This window comes from Vigna umbellata, chromosome 4, assembly GCF_029865625.1.
Source record: "Vigna umbellata cultivar VRB3 chromosome 4, Vumbellata_1.0, whole genome shotgun sequence".
NCBI classification, from domain to species: Eukaryota; Viridiplantae; Streptophyta; class Magnoliopsida; order Fabales; family Fabaceae; genus Vigna; species Vigna umbellata.
The window spans coordinates 15,261,971-15,273,996 of record NC_142168.1 but is presented as its reverse complement, the minus strand read 5'-3'; the positions used below and the strand labels follow the sequence as shown (position 1 = coordinate 15,273,996).

Here is a 12,026-nt window from a genome sequence, read left to right as displayed (position 1 = left end):
TCACAATTTAATAATACAAATTGGGTTTTCCTCTCTTCTCCTTTTCTTCAATACCTTAGTTTACTTTTACTCCTAATTTCAGAATAATATAATAAAGGTACAAAAAGTTAGAAAAAAATGTACAAAAAAACAATTTTTAGAAATATAAAAAAGTAATAATGTTTAAATAATCAAGCTAATAAGAGATTTATGAAAATCTTTTATTAAAAATAAAATAAAATATTAAATATATACTAATTTTCTCCCTGTATTCTTCACTTTATAAAAATCACATAAAACACCGTCTCTAACAAATATCAGATGAAGATTATCTTATAATTTACTGTGAAACTTGGTTTGTTACATAATAAACTCAACCTACAATTTTATTGGAATTATATTTTACATTACTTTTCATAAAATGCATAGATAAAATAAATATATATTTAATATAGGACAAAACCAAATTTTTTAAAATAAATTGAAAAAAAACATTTAATATAATAATAAATAAAAGATAAACATACAATTTTATTTAATGTCAAAATATCTTGTATCTTACATTTATTCCAAAGCCAATTTTAAAGTCCTCAAGCAACTTAAGGTCTTCCTTTTAATTTGGCTTAGCAAATATTGTCTATTGAGTTTGAGCTCCTTGTGGTGGATATCTGGCAAGCAAAGTTCCTCAATGGTTCCTTCATCAATGGGTGTCGTTATAGGAGTAACCTTGATTTCATACAACTTTGGCCACAATTTTCCAGTTACTGCAACAAAACACATTTTAAACTTATTGAGGTTCAAATTCAATACGAGAAAAAGTAGGAACATTAATTTTCCATTATTCATGCTTGTTAGGGAATTCCTAGATGGAAAGGAACAAGCCCACTCAGTAATAAAAAACATATAAAATGTATTAGCGTATTATTAAATTTGTTGAGATAATGTTGTCATAAAAATATAATTAATTAATAAAGTACATTTTTATTGAGAACCATATTTTTTGAACCTGAAAATTGCTGCAATTTTCTCCATTGTTTCCTCCATTTCAAGAACAAAAAACCATAGAATTTATTTCACATTAACAAGTTCAACAAGAATCCTGTAATGAAAACCAATTGGACATTTCAATATCTAGTCTTTCTTACCTGTCAGTGCAAAGAGTAGGAAGAAATCTCAGGAGCAACTGCAATTGTAATGACATAGAAGCTCGTAGGGCTGCAGGATATGGTGGAGAAGAATTTATTGCCACTATTGGTCGTCTAGATAATGCAGCACTTCCAGTTCTCAAATTTTTGCGGTTATTTACTTTATTTGGCTAACCTTCAAATCCAGCAGGAGCACTTCCCAATGGTTTACTTCCACCTGTAATAGCAATTATGTGTCTCAATATAACTTAATTGGTTTACCAAGTCAGTTGCAAAAGAATTGCGAGCTTCATCAGAGCTTTGATCTATGGAAGGAAGAAGCAACTCGGTAAGAGCCCTCTCAATCACTTGCTGCTGGCACCTTTTCAAATATGTTCCCTCTTCAACAACTTCTCCTTCAAGAGAGGTGTTGTCAAACTTCTTGTTATCCCCTTTTATAGTCAATGAATCAGTTGTTGGCCTGATCAGAGGACACCTAAAAGCATTGCCAACACTTTACTTCTTGCTAATCAAGTGAAATTACAAAGTGAAACATGACAGACAAGATAGAAAACAAGTGAGACTGATGTACATTCTTTCTAGTACAATTCTTTATTTGACCCCATCAAATTTCACCAATTTAAGCTTGATCTCAGACATGATATCAAAACACTAGTAGCACAAAGTTAACATTCAAAGACCACTATGTGCCCCTACATAAGAAGCCCCTTAGTCTTCAACAAAAATTGTTAAATTTGATTTATTTCACAGTTACAAGATGTAGGTTAATCATGTTCATCATCAGAACAATAAATTAATTATGTACAACATCTATAGAAAAAATAATGAATAAATGGTACAATAATGTTACTCACTTTCATAGAACCAAATGTGCAGTAGAAACCTTGCTTGAATAGTGAAGATATAATACACAACCATAAAATCAACATTAACCACTCTATTACTAAACAGTTTAAGAAAAATTGCATAAGAATGAAATAATCAGAGACACCTGCATCAACATTTGACTTCCACGCATAGAGGCTGTCTCCTGCCGCAATTGCCTTAGGATCTGAAGTGCGTCAATTTAAGAAATTAGAACTGACCAGAAAATTATGATAAAAAATTGAAAAGCCAATAACTTCTTACATTGCAAAAATAAAATAAAACAAAGTAGTTCAGAGCAAGATCCATGCTACATTCTGATTAAAGATTTATGTTCCTGTAATCCTTTAAAATTAAAAAGGGAAAAGAACAAAGATCGAATTAGCTCCACGAATACAAACTTAACTTAATGCAACAAAATTCTGAAAGTCAAATTTACAACAGAAAAGTTAAGAAAAACACTTAGCTCAAACGAACGCGCCTAACCTAGGCTCTGATGACCCCAGGTAATGGCAGATTGGTGAGAAACCATGAATCTGGTGAAAATCGAGTGGGCGAATAGAGGAAGCCGCGGAAGAAGGGGAAACGAACTACGAACCCTGGGTTCGAAAGATTGGTGGAAGAGAATAATTTAAATGGTGGAAAAGATGAATTAGTCAATGAAATGAAGAAATCAAAGTTACGAAGCTTTTTAAATGATACAAACCTCTAGACGAAGATGAGCGAAGACAAATCGGTAGAAAATGGTAGAAAACCCTACCTATTGAAATGAGGTGGATTTGAAAAATTTAATCGGTGAGAAAGTGGGACAAAGTGAGGAGAAAGTAACAGATTTGTTTACAAGTTTAATTACCTTGATTGCCAAAGTGAGATCAAGGCCCAAAGAGCTCCATACCTTGAAGATGAACAAACGGCGCAAAAAAGGAATACGATTGAAAGAAAATGAGACCACAGAGACAAAAAGCGAAAACGAAACGGTGTGCGGGAAGGAAACTAGGGTTAATAGAAAATATTTACTGATTAGCCCGAAAAATTATTTAAAAAAAATTAATAAATGTTAGGGGCGGTTTTGCTTATTAACCGCTGGAACTATTTGGGGTTACGAAAACCATCGGTAAATAACTCCTATTAAAATGTACATTTTTTGTAGTGTGATAATGGTTCTCTTGTGGGGCATTCGACAACTATGTAACCTCTCCCTAGACACTTGAAGCACCTAATCTACTAGTGTGAGTGAAGAATTTTCTTGTTTAGGTTTTTCTACAATCTCGCTAGAGGTTTGATGGGATCTTTCTCTTTGAAACTTTTCTTTTTCAAAAGTGGGTTGAACTTGAACTCTTTTGGAAGAGGATTTTCTCAAAATTTGTTGTTCTACCTTAATACACATTTAAACAAGGTCATCCAAATCTCTATAAGGTAGTAGTTCAACCCTGTCTCTTATATCAAAATTTAGCCCACTCAAAAATATGGCCAAGGTGATTTCTTCTTTTTCTATAATTTCATCCCTCATCATATATAGCTTCATCTTTTGTCTATACTCTTCTATAGTCATAAACCTTTGTTGCAATCTTTGGAGCTTATCCATAAGTTCCATATTGTAGTAGGAGGGAATGTGTCTCCTCCTAAGGGCAGATTTTAAATCATTCCAATACTTAATTGAAGGATCATTGTGGTGCACTAGTAAAAAATCGGGTTTTTACAGCGCACATTATGCCACGGTTCAACGAAAACCGCAGCATAATGGTGCGCGGTGGCAGTTTTGTAAATAAAACGAACATATATGCCGCGGTTCTACTGGGAACCGCGGCATATACCCCAGTCAACCATTGCCTTTGACGCCACGTATGAATAAAAAATTAAATAACAGAGTATATGTCGCGGTTCTCTGCACAACCGCGGCATATACCCAGCCAATTTATTGAAGGTGCTGACTGGGTCAGAGAATTTCAGAAGTTACAGGGGGTATATGCCGCGGTTCCCCAGAGAACCGCGGCATATACCCCTGTAACGTCTCAACTTCTCTGCCAGTCAGAGAATTTCAGAAGGCATATACCCCCTGTAACTTCTGAAATTCCCCAGAAGGCAGTTGGGAAGCAGTTGTGTTGAGTACGTTACAGGGGTATATGCCGCGGTTCTACGAGCAACCGCGGCATATTCTTCTATCTGAAATTAATTTAATATTGATTTGAAATATTTCGAGGTATATACCGCGGTTCAGCGGGCAACCGCGGCATATAGTTTGAAAATAATTTCAAAAATGCCATTTAGTATTATTTTTTTAATCAGTATATGCCGCGGTTGCTCGTAGAACCGCGGCATATACCCCTATTATACCGCGGTTAAGTAGTGAACCGCGGTAGATTCTCCCGTTCAGAGTTAAAAATTAAAACTTTGAACAGTGATCGTCTTCTTCCCGCAAGCTGTTTCGCGTTTTCTCTTTTCCCTCCGACTCCCATCATCTCCGATACGCTATTTTTCTCCGTTTAAACTTCAAATTGTTCGGTTCTTTCTCATTTGTGACGATAAACAACAGTTTTTGGCCGATCAAAAGCATTTGAAACGCGTCATTCCCACTCCTTTGCGATTTCGTTTTTTTTGCACCAAGCGTTTTCGTCGTTCTTCTTCCAGGTATTTATGCCCTTTTGCATTGTTAAGATGATTTCTTCATTAGTTTTTGCATAATGCTATAGTTTTGGTAATGTATGAAGGTTCTATAGTTTTGGTAATGTATGAAGGTTCTATAGTTTTGGTAATGTATGAAGGTTCTATAGTTTTGGTAATGTATGGTATAATTTTTGCTTTAATTTTGATAATGCATGAAATTGTTATAGTTTTGGTAATGTATGGTATGATTTTTGCTATAGTTTTGGTAATGTGTGTTGTAGTTCTTGTATTATTTATAAACCTTAAAATATTATTTATGTAATATTTAGGAATATGGATCGAAATTGGATTAATTTACCACGTATTAGTGCTGAGTACGAGAGAGGTGTAGAGGAATTTATACAATTTGCGCAACGTAATGAGGGGAGAACTGATGATGAAGTGAAGTTTAGATGTCCTTGTGTGAACTGTTTGAATGGGAGAAAGTTGAACGCAACTCAAATTAGAGAACATCTTATATGTGATGGTTTTCTAAGATGCTATACAACATGGATCTGGCACGGCGAAGAAATGGATTTTCCCACTGACTCTCAAAGTGTAAATGTTACTGATTCCACCATGGAAGAAGATCGACCGGATGAAGACAAATTGGAGGACATGATCCGCGATGTTGGAGCAGAAAATTTTGCCAAAGCTCATGTGTATGAGACGATGTCGACTGATGCGGAAACACCTTTGTATGTCGGTTCAACTAAGTTCACACGTTTATCAGCGGTGTTAAGGCTCATGAATTTGAAGGCGAGCAATGGATGGACTGATAAGAGTTTTACAGAACTGTTGACGTTGTTGAATGAAATGTTGCCAGATGGAAATACACTGCCCACTCGTAATTATGATGCGAAAAAAATTCTTTGTCCAATGGGTATGGAGTATAAAAGGATACATGCTTGTCCCAATGACTGCATTTTGTATAGGAAAGAGTTTGAATTTTTGACAAAGTGTCCAAAATGTGGCTTATCACGATACAAGTCAAAAAACAATAGTGAAGATAATGGTCAGATAGAAAAAAATGGATCTGCTTTGAAAGTAGTTTGGTACCTTCCAATAGTGCCCAGACTTAAGCGTTTGTTTGCGAATCCCAAAGATGCTAAAAATCTTAGATGGCATGCAGATGAGAGAAAAATTGACGGGCTGCTTCGTCATCCAGCTGATTCAAAGCAATGGAAAAATATTGATCGACAATTCCCCGAATTTGGTAAAGAGTGTAGAAATCTTAGGCTTGCTTTAGCCACTGATGGAATGAACCCATTTGGTAATCTGAGTACCAATCACAGTTGTTGGCCAGTTATATTGATAATTTACAACTTATCTCCTGCATTGTGCATGAAGAGGAAGTACATGATGTTATCTATGATGATATCTGGTCCAAAGCAGCCTGGAAATGACATAGATGTTTATCTAAGCCCACTAGTTGAAGACTTGAAGGTTTTGTGGGTTGACGGGGTTGAAATATTTGATGCATTCGCTTCAGAGACTTTTATGATGCGTGCAATGTTATTTTGCACCATTAATGACTTTCCTGCTTATGGTAATTTGTCAGGATACAGTGTCAAGGGTCATAAAGCGTGTCCTATATGTGAAGAAAACACTGCAGCTCATCAATTGAAACATGGAAGAAAGACGGTGTATCTGCGTCATCGGAGATTTCTAAAACGTAATCATCCATATCGAAGGTTAAAAAAAGCATTCAATGGAGATCAAGAGAGGGACGAAGCACCAAATCCACTTACTGGCCTTGAAGTTCTTCAAAAAGTTAATAAAATACATCATGTATTTGGGAAAACATCGAAGAAGTCATCTGTAACGACCCCTTGGAAGAAGAAATCAATATTCTTTGATCTTCCATATTGGTCAAAGTTAGATGTTCGACATTGCATAGATGTGATGCATGTAGAAAAGAATGTGTGTGATAGCTTGATTGGTACATTACTCAACATTCAGGGAAAGACAAAAGATGGAGTGAATGCTCGTTTGGATTTGGTTGACATGAATATCCGAGAAGAGTTGGCACCGAAGGAGATTGGTAAACGTACTTATTTGCCCCCTGCATGTTACACAATGTCTAGACAAGAGAAGATAAGTTTTTGTGTATGTTTAAAGAGTATCAAAGTACCACAAGGATACTCTTCAAATATGAAGAGTTTAGTGTCAATGCAGGACTTAAAGCTTGTTGGCATGAAGTCTCACGATTGTCACGTCTTAATGCAACAGTTGTTACCGGTGGCTATTCGTGGAATTTTGCCCAAAAATGTTAGGCACACCATAAACAGGTTGTGTTCATTTTTCTCGTCAATATGTAGTAAAGCCATCCATCCTACAAAGTTAGATGAACTTCAAGGCGAGATTGTTATCATCTTGTGTCAACTAGAGATGTTTTTCCCTCCATCTTTTTTTGACATCATGGTACATTTACTTGTTCATTTGGTTAGAGAAATCAAGTTGTGCGGACCGGTATACTTAAGATGGATGTATCCTATTGAGCGTTATATGAAGATTTTGAAAGGGTACGTTAAAAATCCATATCATCCTGAAGGTTCGATGATTGAAAGGTATATTGCTGAAGAAAGTATCGAGTTTTGTTCAGATTACATGACATCAACGAATCCAATAGGAGTTCCTCGCACAACATGGTTGAATAAATTTTCTACAAGTAAAAGCATCCGAGGTGTCAATGTGGTGACAAAAGATCGCGAAGAATTGTTGCAAGCGCATCTTTATATATTGAACAACACAGATGAGGTGATCCCTTTTTTGGAAGCACACAAAGCCATTGTTAAGAATCAAAATCCAAGACAATCAGAGAAATGGCAATTGATGGAGCATAACAAAACATTTATGTCTTGGTTCAAATCTGAAATTGACAAAGAGCCACATTCTTCTGAAACTTTATTGTGGCTTGCAAATGGTTTGAAGTTTGATGTCGTGTGTTGTACAGGTTATGAAGTCAATAATTGCACATTCTATACGAAGACTTTGGATGATAAAAGCACAGTACAAAATAGTGGAGTCAGTTTAGAAGCTGAGTCACTTCAATTTTCCACATCAAAAGATCAATCTCCTGTACTTGGATCAATGAGATATTATGGTATAATAGAAGAGATATGGGAGGTTGATTACACCAAGTTTTCCGTTCCATTGTTCAAGTGTAAGTGGTTTGACAATAAGAGTGGTGTGAAAATAGATGACTCGGGTATGACACTGGTTGATTTTCGCAAGGTGGGTTATCGAGACGAACCGTTTATCATGGTACATCAACCATCTCAAGTTTTTTATGTCAAAGATCCTTCGTCTGACCATTGGTATGTTGCTCTTCAAGGCAAAAAACAAATTGAAGTTAACGAAGACAATCTAATTAATATTGATATTGCTGACAACCATTCATTTCAAACTACAACAAAGTTGGATGACCAATCTGTAGTTGACGATGATGTACATGCAATTCGGTCAGATCATGATGAGGGAATATACATATGATGAATCCATATCTTTATGTATGAATTTTCAATTTGGATACTATTACATGTTTTGTTAATTTATATGATATTACATAAGTCTTGAAAGAAAATTTAATGTTGTTATTTATTTTGACAGATATATGGCTGATCATCCACATTCTTCAGGGGATGAGGCTCCCCCACCCAGATCCACTAGAGGACCCACTAGGATGAAACAACTATTAATCAGGAAAAATAGTGGTGAAAGAACTCCGGTGAATGTGAATGTCACCACGGGTGTGGCAACTGGCCCCTATGCAGATGACTTCCGATCATACCTTGGAGTAGTGGCACGTGATAAGATTAGCATTCTCATTCCATCTTTTGATCATGTGTCCGAGGGTGATCGGAACATTATTTGGCAAGATATATTGGTAAGTTAGTTAATAGCATTTGAATTATAATTTGTTTATATTGATAATTTTGTACTAATACAACTTTATTATGTTTTTTTCAGATGACATTTGACATTCCAAATGTCCCAACACTTAGAAATAAGTGTTTGTCAACTGTTGCAGAAAATTTCAGAAACTTTAAAAGCAAGTTGACATCAAGGTACATCTTTGGACACCTTAAACATAAAACTCCATGTAATGCATATAAGTCCATTGATGAGGAGACTTGGCGGGTTTTTAAAGAGAGTCGGATGTCAGAGGAATGGCAGGTTAGTGTAGTTCATATTATTCAATTCCTCATTAACAAATATATATCATATGAACTCATTAATTAATGTGTATGTGACAGGCAATTAGAAGCAAAGCACAAGGAACAAGTGCTAAGAACAAAAACCCCCACCTATTATCTCGTGGTGGGTATAGGAAGCTTGAGGAGAAAATCCTCAAGCAAAAGGCAGATGCTATACCACCATCTCAGAGTGGTAGCCCTCCTCAGCCTCCTTCTCCACCGTCTAGACATGAGAAATGGAAGTTGGCCCGTATGCGACCATCGGGCACCTACTCTTCCGACACTGCACGAGAGATTTCTGAAAAAATTGTAAGTTATCACTGTTCCTAAAATAATAAATATTGTCATTATACATACTACATTAAACTATTTAAAGAATAATGGTGTTTTGTAATGTTACAGGACGCCTTGGTTGAGCAGAGCTCCCAAGGCCAATTCACTCCAGAGGGTCGCCAGGATATTCTTGCTGCTGCAATTGGACGACCTGAGCACCCTGGACGTGTACGTGCTGCAGGTCCTGGAGTAGGCATTACGGATTATTTTGGGAGCTCTTCTCGTCAGCCTTCATATTCGTACAGCGATACACAAAGGATGACAGAAGAGATCACAAAAAAGGTCCGACAAGACCTTATGCAGGAGATCAGGGCCGAGGTGAGGGCTGAATTCCAGATGCTCTACCAGGAGCAGTTTCAGAGCATGCGCCTGATGCAGTCTCCTATAGAGGAACATGTGGTCCCTCCCCCTCCCACAGGTAAACTTAATAAACATTTATGTGCAATTATTTCTATCTCTTGTATAATCTAACATTTACTCTGACAGGGAGAAGCGGCAAAGGAAGTTGTTCCGCATCAGCCATCCCAGAGGATGACATGGACGATGGTAGTCCATGTCTGCTATACATTTTAGAAGAAGATGAGATGGTGCTGGTAGCTCGTGGAACAGAGTTTAGGTCAGCGACTGTATGTCATGGTATGCAACTATTAGAGGATGAGGTGAAGGTCTCAGTGGATGAAATGATCATGCCAGATGCCTCGGTTCCACTGTCCACGGAAGAGATTTTCACTGTGGAACAAGCATATAAGTCGTTTATCACTTGGCCTAAATTTTTGGTTAAACCAGTTTCTGACCCCTCGGTATGAAATTCTTCTTTACACTTCTCAATTTTAAAGGTTTTTGATGTCAAAACTTATCTTATCTTTTCATGTAACAACAGACGCAGGAACAACAGAAGATTCCTCTATCTGAGGATGACCCTCTTTCTTCATTGCATCTACTTGCTGACATCCTTGATGATAAGCCTTTGGAGGTTCAGTATGATGCTAATGTATTTGGGCATGGCTCTGAGGTCCCAATATACCTTAATAGCCAAGATGTCCGTGAGCTTGCGTCGGGAACACAAGAGTTGAATATTTCAATTATTCAACTATGGACGATGTAAGTCTATGACCAATTATTTATATATAAAATTGATTTATATATCAAGTATCCTTATATCAAAGTTAATTTTTGATTTCAGGTATATGTTTGGGGTCGCTAATAAGTTGGGGCGTTCTGATGATTATGGATTCATTGATCCCCAAGAAATTCATGAATCAAATGATTTTGACCATATCAACATGAGTCTGATAAGAAGTTTTGGAAGGGGCAAGAAAATATACTTTTTGCCTTATATATCCGGGTAAGTGAACTTTGTTAACATAATAATGTTCCATATGTGATTTTAATATTTAATAGTTACGTTATTATGAATTTCAGGCGCCATTGGCAACTTCTTGTTATGTCTGTGCAAGACAACTATGCTTTGTGGTTCTGCTCATTGCACAGGCCTCCTCCCACACAACTCAGACAAGCAATTGATTGGTAAGAACCTCAATGTTTGGACTTTCTTTGTTATATAACTGAATGCTAAAACATTTTTTTATATACAGTTCTATTCCAGCAAGTATGATGATGGACGGGAGATCAATTGCTAAGAGTAGAAAGATTGCTTGGATTTCTCTCAAGGTTTGACATATGCTAAAGTCTGACTTTGTTATAATTGTTTTATAACAAATGTTATTCACTAACTATTATCAACTGTGATGATATATTGTAGTGTAACAGACAAAATGGGTCATATGAGTGTGGATACTATGTAATGTATTGGATGACCCATATTGTTCGTTCTCACATCACAAGAAGCTGGGAAACGGTAATATTTAACTTTAACAAATTTTGATTTTTTAACAAATGTTGAATTCATATACACTAATTAAAATGAATTGTCTTTTGCAGAGATTCAAGACTACTACACCAGTTCCTGAGAAGTCACTACTATTCATTAGGAACGCTGCTGCGAAGTATATAGTTAGATTATACAATAGCTCTTAGATTTAGATTTAAACAATGCATTTGATTAGATAGAATTTTCTTAGACTCTCTACTTTATTTGATGTTGAAATACATTTGAACATGGGTTATTTATGTTGAAATTGAATTTCTGTAAATGTTTTTATATGCAGGTCTGTTTTTGTGGTAATGGATATCACAAAAACAGACCTGCAATTTTAAAAAACTGCAGGGGAATATGCCGCGGTTCTAACCACAACCGCGGCATATAGTGCTTCGTTTTTTTTTACAAACGAGACATATGGCCGCGGTTTTGACACTAACCGCGGCATATTCATCGGCCTATATGCCGCGGTTCAACCGCGGCATATAGTGCATTTTTTAATTTTTTTTTTAAATTTTTTTAGGGTTTAGGCAGCGGTTCCCTAGACAACCGCGGCATATTCCGCAGCCTATATACCGCGGTTCGAACCGCGGTATAAAGTGTCTGACTTACTACCGCGGCTGAATATGCCGCGGTTCAAGAACCGCGACGTATAGTGAAAATGAACCGCGGTAAAAGCCCTTCGCTGCACTAGTGGTGCCTCCTCTCTTGGAATGTTACAATCTACCAATACATGGCATACCGTTGAAAGCTTAGAGTAGCCAAAGAGACTTTTCTCTCTTCACTAACTTAGTGGCAAGCAAACATTTGATTCACCTTTATTTCCCAATCTAGATAGGGCTCATTATCTTTTCCATGAAAATGAGGAAAATCTATTTTTACTTCCTTAAGGGAAAGGGGTATTGAGACTTTCTCCTATGTCTCCTTGAAGAAGAATGTTGTTGGTAATACTCTCATACCCTTAGGCTTTCTCTCTCAAATTGG

General features: G+C 36.5%; 1 long non-coding RNA gene across 2 annotated transcripts; it reads right to left on the bottom strand.

Moving 5' to 3' along the window:
* Nucleotides 1–490: 490 nt before the first annotated feature.
* On the bottom strand, nt 491–2,978 carry LOC148199332 (uncharacterized). 2 transcript variants are annotated; one of them, XR_015785584.1, is made up of 7 exons: nt 2,842–2,977; nt 2,695–2,748; nt 2,475–2,587; nt 2,253–2,333; nt 2,116–2,175; nt 1,125–1,599; nt 491–743 (listed from the first exon to the last, which is right to left on the bottom strand). It is a non-coding gene; the product is annotated as an uncharacterized LOC148199332 (long non-coding RNA). The 2 variants fall into 2 exon arrangements; XR_015785583.1 differs by having other exon boundaries at nt 2,253–2,587; nt 2,842–2,978.
* Between the last annotated feature and the right edge of the window lie 9,048 nt (nt 2,979–12,026).